Raw genomic sequence first — 12507 nt, 5'->3', positions numbered from 1 at the left:
CTCCTGAGTTTTTCCCCATATGTTTTGACATACTTTTATGTTTATTATTTTTTACAGGATATCTAAAAGCTTTTAGAGTTGGCCAATGAATGCTCTCGTTTTTTGTCAGTTAGAGTAGTTTGTCAGCTATTAAAATCACAATGTCGTGCTTTTCAAATTCAGTAAAACGTCTTGCTCTATTTTACCACCTTAATGATGTGCATTTCAAGCTACACCATTGTCACATCGTATTTAACCTAACAAAGCAGGCGTAAAATGAACATTGTATCATACCTTAGTAACGTTCATATTATATCTGTTACAAAACGTCTCTACTTATTGCTACTTCTAGTAGATATATTACTATGTAGCTAATACATGTTTGGCACATGTTAGATTTATTTTGACACTTCTGTTTTCAAATACTGCATGAGACCATTGTGAACTTCAGAGGCCTCAGGTTGCCTAAAGCATAAAAATATATAACAAACATTCAACTAAATCCAAAATCACATTGAATATTCAACACCCCACAGTAATATAAACATTGTTGGGTCATATTTGAGTTAAAGATTGTTTTTAGACCCACCTCTCTCAACCCCATATGGTTTATATGGGCTTGTAAAAAACATCTTTAAAGGAATTCTAGGGTGGAGCTTGTGAACAACCTAGCCTCTCTGTTTTTGTCCATAGAGCCCAACATTTTGCCCCGGCCCCCATTGTTATGGTACGGAAAAGCAGAGTACCGGTATGTAGGATATATCATGTCAAAATCACAGGATGTTGTATAGGCCTAATACATCATTTAATATGTCATGAACTTATAACAAAGACAATGCATCATATGGCTTCAGAGAATGCTTACTGTAGCTCTGGACTCAACATTTCATTGCACCAAGAGCATAGCTGTGTTTTAACCATGGGCATCACATTTAATGTAATATCGAAACGGTATTAAATATCCAAATATTATTTTGTTGTTGCAGTTATTGTACATGTCTCTACATTACAGGCGGCTGGTGGCACCTTAAATGGGGAGGACGGGCTTAATAGCTGGAATGGAATAAATGGAAAGGTATCGAACACATCGAACACTCGGTTTCCATGTATTTGATAACATTTCATTCACTCCATTCTAACCATTATTGTGAGCCATCCTCCCCTCAGCAGCCTCCTGTGCCTCTATATGTATGGTTTCTCAGAATTGCATGTCACAAATTCAAATGAGTGCTGACCTACATCTACGAAACGTTGCATCATCAAAATTGTTTACATGATGGAAGAAACTATAGTGTACGTCAAAAACTCTGCAACTGCAGTAGCCTATGTAATTATATTGCAATCTAAGATATCTGACACACACTTAACACATTTAAAAAAAAGACTGTTTAAATGTTTTCTACATTCCCCATTCTCTGAACCTCTGAAAAGATTCAAATGAAACCGGTCATCTTCATTCTCTCTGTAGTTCAATCAACCAGTTTTCCCACCCAAACATCCCGGTATGTCAGGAGCGACCCGGGAGGCCGTGCCCCACTTCGAGTCACATAAGAATGACCTCAGGCAGCAGGGCTGAGTAGGGCTTGGTTGTACAATGCAACCCAGTGCCAGCAGCACAGCATAAGCAGTGAGAGGTGCAAAGGGAGGAGCAGGGCTAGAGATAGAGGCTGCAGCAGCAACAGAAACTGTTTGTGATATAAGTGGGGTAGAACCGTATGAACTCGGCCAACAAGAAAACTGGAGGAAAGGTTAACGCTGGTCAAATCTAGGCTCACACCTCCCCTTGCCTGATAACTCCTCCTCTCAGGAACTTCCATGAGGGGACACAGAAAGGGGGAGTTGAGGGCAGTCGCCCTGTGAGAGTTAGATATACCACCCCAGAGGCTATCACTCACTCCCACCCCCAAGCCCTGATATGCGGACACTTCGGACAGGGAAGCAGAGTCAAGTAGAGGAATAGTCATTCTCACAGAAGTGCACCTCTCATATATCAGCCTGGTCTCATAGACTAGACGTAACATAGTACATGAAAATCCAGGACACTCAAATTCGTATGATATGTTACGTTTGGCATGGTTACATTAAGACAGAATGTTACTTAAGGCCAACACAAAAGGAGGTGGTTAGTCAGGGTGTAGCAACCCAATGGTTGCATATTCTAATCTCAACACGGACAAGTTTAGCATTTTAGCTAATTAGCAACTTTTCAAATACTTACTACTTTTTCGCTACTTTGCAACTACTTAGCATGTTAGCTAACCCTTCCTCTAAGCCTAACCCTAACCTTAACCCTTTTAGCTAACCCTTCCCCTAACCCTAACATTAACCCTTTAACCTAACTTCTAACCTTAACCCTAACCTTAACCCTAACCCCTAGCCCTAACGTTAGCCAGCTAGCTAACATTAGTATTAGCCAGCTAGCTAAATGTTAGCCACAACAAATTGGAATTTGTAACATATCATATGTTTTGCAAAATCTTGTAACATAGTGTAACATATTGTACGTTTTGCTAACTCGGGAACATATCATACGAAATTGAATTTGTAACATATCATACGGAATGGATGATGGACAGCCACAAATTAATACATACCATACGAAACGTAACATATCATACTAAAGGAGTTTCCCAAATTTACATACAGAATAATACCAAATGCTCTGGGACCAGGTTGCTGCCATGCATTATTGCAAACTTGTGCTGACTATACACCAAATAGTGTATTAATGATAACAAACCTGTTTGGATTTGTCAAGAGAGGGTTTGATATAATCAGCTGGTGTGATGGCACAATGGACAGGAATTTTGTTTTGGCAGTAACATGAGGATAATGATTAAATGCCTCAACTGAACAAACAGACAAGGGGCCTCAAAATGATTGATCAGGGTATCAACATTGTGCATGACAGCATTATAACAAACTACTATTGGGCAAATTTGATCCCACAGACACAAATTACATGTATTGCATTGAGTTCTAATTTGAACCAATACCCTAAAGTTGGTTAATAAATAATAGTTTTTTGATGGTATGACCATCTGGAGATGATCTATATGGGACTATCCAAATAAATTGTGACCATAAATGCAAAGTCCTTATTATGACTAATTGCTGTGTACTATAAAAAAGGAAATACTTGTTCATAGTAAACTAAATGTGTGTTCCTCTAAAATCATGTCCTGTTCAGATGTTATCAACATCTAGTTAAATGGTGAGAACTCTGAGTATGACTCTGGGTTCCAGAACTTCATTATGGTCTCCAGGAAACATACGGCAGCAGCACCTGAATCTACATCAGTGGAGGGGAGGGCGGCTCATAATAATGGCTGGAATGGAGCGTATGGAATGGCATCTAACCATGTGTTTGATGTATTTTATATCATTCCACCTATTCCGCTCCAGGCATTACCACGAGCCCGTCCTCCCCAATTAAGGTTCCACCAACCTCCTGTGGTCTACATACACACCTGTCTTCACCTGTCTTCTCCTCTGTCAATTCAGACAGGCAGCCACGAGAAACGTTGAACCCATGCCCTAGTGTGTGTTTGTTTGTGTGTCTGAGGAATGCTGAACCCATCCCCTAGTGGAAGCTTCACTGGGCATGGGACCATGAGGTTCCGAGGAGGGCCTGCCTAAAATACCTCGGAGAGATGACATTTCACGCTGACAGTCGGTCATTGAAGCCACAGGGGGGTTGGCATCTGGGTGAAAGGACAACAGCAAGGGAGACCGTCTACCTACCGTGTCACCGAGTGGCACATGTCCCAATGGTCCTATGACCTGTCACTGTGCCTGTTGGCATGCAGCATTCAACCTGCCCTGTGGGGCACAGCCACTGTGCCATGCCATGCCATGCCTGGCATAGGTAGGGGATTAGTTGTACTACTTCCTTTTACATTGCTGACAAGTTGTTAGCCTATGCTCTATTTTGATGTCAATCAGTGTGTTAGCCTATCTGTTTCGGAAAAAGGTTTTGGCTTGTGCTATGCCTCTTTGTGTGTGTGTATTGTTGTTGTTAAGTGTTACCCTTATCAAGACTGACTGATTTGACTCCAAGCTTCTTTGTCCCTCTAAATTGACTATACATTGTACATTGATTGATTAATATAAGATCAAGATTAATCAAAATTCATCAAAAAGCACAATTGACAGCAAATTATTAAGCAAACAAATGCTAATAAGCAGTTCTCATCAGATTTAAATGTGAAATGCTGGTTAAGCAGCAATCTCTGTTTTCAGGTGAACCATATTCCATACTAGGCTATCTGTTCAAGTCGGCCATTTTCCTTTTGTGGGAGTACTGTCTATCAATCATCTGAAAACACACCCCCCAAAGACATAGCAGTGCAATTCCTAACAGGACTCACTCAGGATTGGTGTGTATTGGATGCCAAAACCAATCTGTTACTATGACACATGAACACATTAGCTGCTAAATTTGCCGGCTGTTGTCTAGGTAACTGCGGGCAGCGAGGCAGGTTTGAAGGCTTGGCGGTTCCCTAGTGGAGCTCCATTGAGACGGTCTGGGCATGTGTGGTTTGTCTGATGCTTACCTCTGAAATTCGAGAGAATTGGAGTAATTTGTGTTTGGACAGGTATTGGGATCAGTGTCTGTTTTATTGTTTGTGGTCTTTGAAGATAGGGGATTCTTGCACCAGGATCAATACAACAAGATAGTAGTGTCTACCATCCATCTGTGCTGCTTATGTCTCCCTATAAACACTCAAGCTTTATCTGCAGTTGCAAAAAAGTAACTGAACCGTCAGTGGAAGGTTGAAGAGATGTTGATATCTACGGTGCCTTCGGAAAGTATTCAGACCCCTTGACTTTTCCCACATTTTGTTACGTTACAGCCTTATTCTAAAATGTATTAAATAAAACATTTCCCTCATCAATCTACACGCAATAACCCATAATGACAAAGCCAAAACAGATTTTTTGAATTTATTGCAAATGTATAAAATATATATATATATATATTTTTTTACATAAGTATTCAGACCCTTTGCTATGAGACTCAAAATTATGCTCAGGTGCATCCTGTTTCCATTGATCCTCCTCGAGATGTTTCTACAACTTGATTGAGTCCACCTGTGGTAAATTCAATTGATTGGACATGATTTGGAAAGGCACACACCTGTCTATATAAGGTCCCACAGTTGACAGTGCAAGTCAGGGCAAAAACCAAGCCATGAGGTCGAAGGAATTGTCCGTAGAGCTCCGAGACATGATTGTGTCGAGGCACAGATCTGGAGAAGGGTACCAAAACATTTCTGCAGAATTGAAGGTCCCTAAGAACACAGCGGCCTCCATCATTCTCAAATGGAAGAAGTTTGGAACCAACAAGACTCTTCCTAGAGCTGGGTGCTCGGCCAAACTGAGCAATCGTGGGAGAAGGGCCTTGGTCAGGGAGGTGACCAAGAACCCGATGGTCACTCTGAAAAAGCTCCAGCGTTGATGAACGGAGCAAAGTACAGAGAGATCCTTGATGAAAACTTGCTCCAGAGCGCTCAGGACATCAGACTGGGGCAAGGGTTCACCTTCCAACAGGACAACGACCCTAAGCACACAGCCAAGACAACACAGGTGTGGCTTCGGGAGAAATGTCTCTGAATGTCCTTAAGTGACCCAGCCAGAGCCTGGACTTCAACCCGATCGAACATCTCTGGAGAGACTTGAAAATAGCTGTGCAGCGACGCTCCCCATCCAATCTGACAGAGCTTGAGAGGATCTGCAGAGAAGAATGGGAGAAACTCCCCAAATACAGGTGTGCCAAGCTTGTAGCGTCATACCCAAGAAGACTCGAGGCTGTAATCGCTGCCAACGGTGCTTCAACAAAGTACTGAGTAAAGGGTCTGAATACTTAATGTAAATGTGATATTTCAGTTGTTTATTTTGAATCCATTTGAATCAATTTTAGAATAAGGCTGTAACAAGGGGTCTGAATACTTTCTGAATGCACTGTACTCTACTTATGGTCCTACAATCTCAATAACAACTGGAAAAGATGGGTGCTATGCAGCAAAGGGAATCTAATTGTGCACTCTAATAATCTATCCATGTTATAGTTCAACTGTGACCACTAAGCAAATTTACATGGAGGCCTTTTCCAGATCCCACTCTGTGAAGTTCCCTCTTTGGCCAAGTGCGCTTTCACTTAAGTCCAATAATGCCTCCACTCAGTGCGTAATTTGAGCCGGACCGGAACAGGATCCAGCACCTCTCAAATTTCGACTGTTTTGTTCAGGAACCTATTTGACCGGATCCAGTACCTCTCGTGGCATGAATTTTCTTCTTTTATGATCTCTCTACTCTGATAGACACGAGTCTGTAACTCTCATCTCTCTACTCTGATAGACACGAGCCTGTAACTCTCATCTCTCTAGCGTTGCAGCACCCCTGATAAATTTAAATACATTTGCCAAAGTTATAGAGTTACTGCTGTCTGTTCAGAAATAAATTAAATAACTCAGAATAGCCTGAGAAAGTGTAACGGTTGTCGTGGTCTGATGAGGAAGAATCGGACCAAAGCGCAGCGTGGTAAGTGTTCATGATTTTATTAAACTGAACACTAGAACAAAATAACAAAGTGAATAAACGAAACCGAAACAGTCCTGTCAGGTGCAGAACACTAAACAGAAAACAACTACCCACAAAACACAGGTGGGAAAAGGCTACCTAAGTATGGTTCCCAATCAGAGACAACGATAGTCAGCTGTCCCTGATTGAGAACCATACCCGGCCAAAACAAAGAAATACAAAACATAGAAATAGAAAAAAGAACATAGAATGCCCACCCCAAATCACACCCTGACCAAACCAAAATAGAGACATAAAAAGCTCTCTAAGGTCAGGGTGTGACAGAAAGCCTGTAATTTAGCCAGAGAGGATCAATAGCTTTTTTTTAAACATATCCTGACTGTGGAGTTTAGTCCAATTACAAGGCCTAGCCTACAGTCGGGAACATGCGGTATATCTGTCAGTGAACAAACAGCATGCAGACAAAACAGGCCTTCGCAGTATTTCAAATACAATCTCAGGAAAACACAGGTTGGAAAGCAAATGTCTCCTGCTGAAGAGAGAAGATCATCTGTTGCAGGCTACCAAAATATTTGATCAACTTCCAAATATTGTTTTACAAAATTAAAGCGCACTCGCACGAGCGTATCAGCCATCACCAGAGAGTGAGCTGCACATCATTGGGTGAGTCAGTGAAACTGGAAAGCATTTTTAGTACTAGAATTTCCTCTTCATATTGTAGACTACAATATGTGTCTCCATACACCTAGCCTATTGATGGATTGAAGATAAGGTCGTTTTTATTGATTTCAGATTCTCAGTTTGTTAATGTCAAATGATCCTGTCATTTCGATAATTTGTGTGGTATTATAAAATATTCTAGATTAAAAAACATGAGCTGGCGCACACCCAGAAAAAATTGTTTGTGTGGAGGTGCTGGCTAACGGCGAATAAACTATAAATTATCAAAATAAAGAAAGTCGCACACTCCGTATATAAACTGCCAGCAATTTAATGGGTATTTACCAACATTTCAGCATCACTGTGCCTTCCTCAGGGTAAAGTCATGAATACTTGAACCAGGTTATGTAGACAAACAGTGCAATTAGTGCAACCAATGACAATAGTGAGGGGTTTGTCATAATGATTAAGTTAATTAAAATGAATTAGTGAAACTGCTAAAAAAACAATAGTTTATGGCATATTAAATATATTACGCTATTGTTATCATATAGAAACATAATTGAATATTATACATTATACACATTATTGTTTAATTTAATTTCACATAGTTGTTTCGTATTTCATTTCATATTTGTTACCTGTAATCTTTTGGTTCAACCTCAATGTATAATGAGCATCATCAACAGGGGGAACATATTAGGCGTACGCTAATAAGCTGTAGAAAGAATATATCAATTTATAAGACTTGTTCACAAATTATAAAAGATTCTGCCAAAGTCTCCAGTCATGTAAAATGACGTAGAATTGCATGAAATGCATTTATAAAAGGCAAAATTCTCACACTCACCTTTTATCACGGCACCGCCCGGTTTTCAAATGAAGCACTGCCCTCACTGCCAACTCACTGCCAACTCACTGTGTTGTGTATGGACACATACAGGTCTATGTGATAGGCTCAGAGATTCTTGGGAATATGGGTCAGGCGGAGGGCCATGTAAGCCTCAGAGGTTCAGACACAGCCTCAAGAAGCAAAGTGTCACCGGCCACATCATCATGATGACGCAAAATTAATCACGTGATGATGTGGCCGGGTGACACTTTGCTTCTTGTAAGTCCCAAAACTTCAAAACGTGACTGCTGAACTGCAAAACATTTTGGAACTGTATCAACAATGGACTAATGAAAAATACCAAAATACTCTCAAGGAAACATGCAAACAGTGAGTGGGGAAAGCTGGGGCTTTCCCATGACAAACAGGTTTGGAATGTATCTCAAATGAGGTTCGTTTGAAGATTCTGTGTAAGTGTTTTTTGTGTAGGTCAAATGACCAGCAACAAAATAATCATTATACATATGTGGGAAACATTTCATGGTACTCATGGGGAGGGTGAGTTGGTCTCATAAGTGGGGTGAGATACTCACTCATGCAATCTATCAAGACCATGCTGAATCATAAGGACTTGTTGAAATGCGGGGGGCTGATCTATATCTCGAAGTATGGGTACAGTCAGTGGTGACCCGTCATTCAGGGAAGGTGGGGCAGAGTTTGCAAACAATGTACAAAAAAAAGTGGTCTATTTTTCCCCTCTTAATTTAGCCTACTGTTCTGACTTGGTGGTGCACATGTGGCCTGTAGCCTGTTTTAGAGAAATGTAATCATCGAATATTGTAAGAGCTTTCATTGTCTGCTTATATGCCCCCTGTATTTATCCTACGGTTCTGACTTGGTGTACAGGGAGAACATTGTAAGAATGGCCCATGTTCTGAATTCTGTGTCTGCACATTTCAAAAGTGCTGAACAAATAGTGATATTGACTACGTCCGTCCTAGCTCGCTCATTCATTTCTTAATCGAAATTACGGATGGCCTCTTATCCGCTTGTCGTCCCCTTATGCCATAGTTTTTACATCTCATTTGTCAGTAGAAACCACATGTTTAAGAAAGTCAGCCATATCAGCAAATGTTTTTTAAAGGCAGCAAATGAGGCTGAATGAACTGTTTCGCTGCCAGACAAGGTTCTGCTGATAGCCAGGTGTAACAGTGGTAAGGTGTTGGGATTCTGCTGTTGGGACTCTGCTGTTGGTACAGCTTTATGTAGGCCCTAACAGTGTGGGCACCGTTTGTCACCGTTATAGTGCAATTAATGTGTTGTTTAGTGTTGTGTTCTGTGGTGGCAAGCATAAAACGTTTTATTTTTGCCGCACCAAGATTTACATGCTGCAATCGCTATTGGGTACAGTAGACTGCAGGGGCGCTGTTGACATACAGTACTTACACAAATATATGCCACATTATAAATTGGGTGGTTCAAGCCCTGAATGCTGATTGGCTGATAGCCAGGGTAATATCAGACTATATAACACGGGTATGACAAAACATGTATTTGTACTGCTCTAATTACGTTGCTAACCAGTTTATAATAGCAATAAGGCTCCTCAGGTGTTTGTGGTATATTGCCAATATACCATGGCTAAGGGCTGTATCCAGGCATTCCGTGTTGCGTCGTGCTTAAGAACAGCCCTTAGTCGTGGTATATTGGCCACATACCTCATCCCCTCGGACCTTATTGCATAATTGTGTCATGACGTTGGCCTGTGGGTAGGTTTATGACAGTCATAAATACCTCTTTCCCCCTTTTTCTCTCTCCCTACTATAACTGATGTGACATAAGGAAACCCATGGGTTAACATAGAGATTCTGGGTAACATCAGAAGTTGGGGGAAATGAACTATATTCTGGTAATCCGACCAACTGAACATATGCGGTGGTACTTAAGGTATATTATGTCAGTTCGGTTGCCCTCTGACACATTCTCATCAATGATAGAATGACATAAACTCTACTGTGGAAAGTCTAAACGTCAGAGGTATCGGATTCACATGGAATTGTTGTTTAATTCAAATGTTTGAATATGAAATTATTTGTGAAGAGATGAAATTTAATTTTAGCTTCCAAATGAGAGATGTGTTTTCATAAGTTTGGGCTTCTGCTCAACTAGGGGCCCGCCCCTGTGAAGAGACATGTTTAATAGACTTTTCAGACACACCCCTCTCCCTCCACTATAAAAGCCATTGACAAGAATATAACTTCCTGTTCCGGGACGCTAGGATGACGATCCGGTGTCAGAATGGTTCAGATAATAACTACAGAACTAAGCCAACAGCAGCATGGACTTTGATTGTGAATGGTATGAACTTTGAACTCGTATTCACTACAGAAGTGATATCTCCTAGCCGTTGAGTTAGCAACAGCTGCTACAAACGCAGGTTAGGAAGGACAGTCCGAGTATCCCGTCTACTACACACAACGTTACTCCAACGTATCCAGTAAGGCACCAGAGACATTCTTCAAAGGACAGAGGACTCGGGTTGGCGACACGGTCCATCTACCACCAACCTACTGAAGCGCAGCTCAGAGTAAATATTCATTGCATTTTCCTTCTTCAAATGGGCGGTAATTTAGAATGCATAAGATACTATATTTACGATAGCACAGCTTCGCCTCTGTTCCAGTCTCCCGCTCTTTCACTAAAATCCCGCCCCTTTTCTTTGTGTAACAAGCTGTCATATCTATTCCGCCCGCTAGGGACGTTTTCTGTATGACGGCACTTTGTAATCAAGTTATGATTTAATTGTGTATGTGTGATTCTGTGTGATTAGTTAGGTATTTAGTAAATAAATAATTAAACCCAATTTTGTATTGCTGATTCAACTTGTTAGCCAGGATTCTTGCAGATAATCAAGGATTTACCACTTTCAGATGAGACTGAATAAAATGACGATTAAGGTGACTGCTATGGATGTAAACTATTACTAAATCTTTAAGAGTTTATTCGAAAGATAACAGCTCTATAAATATTCTTTCGTGGTGTCCCTCTCTAGTTAATTAATATTTACATGATTAGTTCAATCAGGTAATATTAATTACGGAGAAATTATTTTATAGAATAGCATGTCATAGCAATTAATCTGGCATAGTCAAAGACACGACAATTGTATACTGTATAGGCTCGGGAGAAATAGAGAGCACCTTGCATCTCTAGCAATAATACCATTCTTTCCAGATGACTTTATTAGTGACCCAGAAGTATTTCAACGAGTGTTGTTAATCATGACTTGTGATCGAGAATGTTCTCCTTGTACAGTCCCGAATGGCGCAAACACTGAAACGGAAACAATCACCCACAAAACACAATGAAAAACAGGCTACCTAAATATGGCTCCCAATCAGAGACAACGACTTACATCTGCCTCTGATTGAGAACCATACTAGGCCAAACACATAGAAATATAACATACAGAACAAAACATAGAAAAACAACATAGAATGCCCACCCCAACTCACACCCTGACCAAACTAAAATAAAGACATAAAAAAGGAACTAAGGTCAGAACGTGACACTCCTACTATGATGCTATTTTGAGAGCTCTGAACAAACGCCTAAGAACCATCCAATCATTAATGAAGACCTGTCACAGAATCAATAGTCCTCAAAATGAGTCCACACATTAGGATAGACTGAACAGCATTATATAACTGATACGGGATGTCTACTTCAATGGACTCCCTATAAATATCCCGATCAATCTTGCACAAACACGCAGACTAAAACAGAACCGTCACTGATGAAAATAGAGGTGTTGACCTGCATTTGAGGTCTCACTGTCTTGACCAAACAAAGAAAAATCAGACAGTCATGCTTTCACTTGGTATTCCCACAGTAGAGCAGTCCAGGGTTACAAACCCCTGGTAGCAAAACAAACACATGTTTTCGAAAAGACATTGCTCAACTTCATTGGCTCTTGGAGATATGTTCCCAAGAGCTGAAATTAAAACACAAACTCAAGATATTAATAAAATGACTGACAGGGTTACACAGGATGTAAGCATTAATAACTCATATACTGTACATACGGTATTGTTCAAACTGAACCTGAATGTGTGTTTTTTTTAGCAAATAATGACTTGCCATGGAAATAGTGGCTCAAAACAAACCTGTAAGCGCCAACAGGTGAGACGAAAGAGTCTCTGGGGTAAAATGCAGGACATTCTGAGAAAAATGCAACCGAGTTGCTAAGCAACCATGTCTTCCCTACCCCACCAGTCTACAGCAGCAGGCCCAGTCAGTCTCTGGCACTACTTCCCTCAAGCTATTCAAGTCTGTTTTTCACTCCCTAAGGGCAGTCTATGGACCCCAGCCAAGAAAGAATTTACGTTGCCTCTCTTATCAGGTGTTCCTCCTCTACCCAGTCCTGTGCCAGACAAGTAAAAGGGATGATGAGTGGAAGAGAGCAGATGGCCTAGTGCTCATGGGTAGCACTC

The sequence above is a fragment of the Salvelinus namaycush genome, chromosome 15 (assembly GCF_016432855.1).
Source record: "Salvelinus namaycush isolate Seneca chromosome 15, SaNama_1.0, whole genome shotgun sequence".
NCBI classification, from domain to species: Eukaryota; Metazoa; Chordata; class Actinopteri; order Salmoniformes; family Salmonidae; genus Salvelinus; species Salvelinus namaycush.
The sequence above is the reverse complement of the archived record's forward strand: the minus strand, read 5'-3'. Positions refer to the sequence as shown.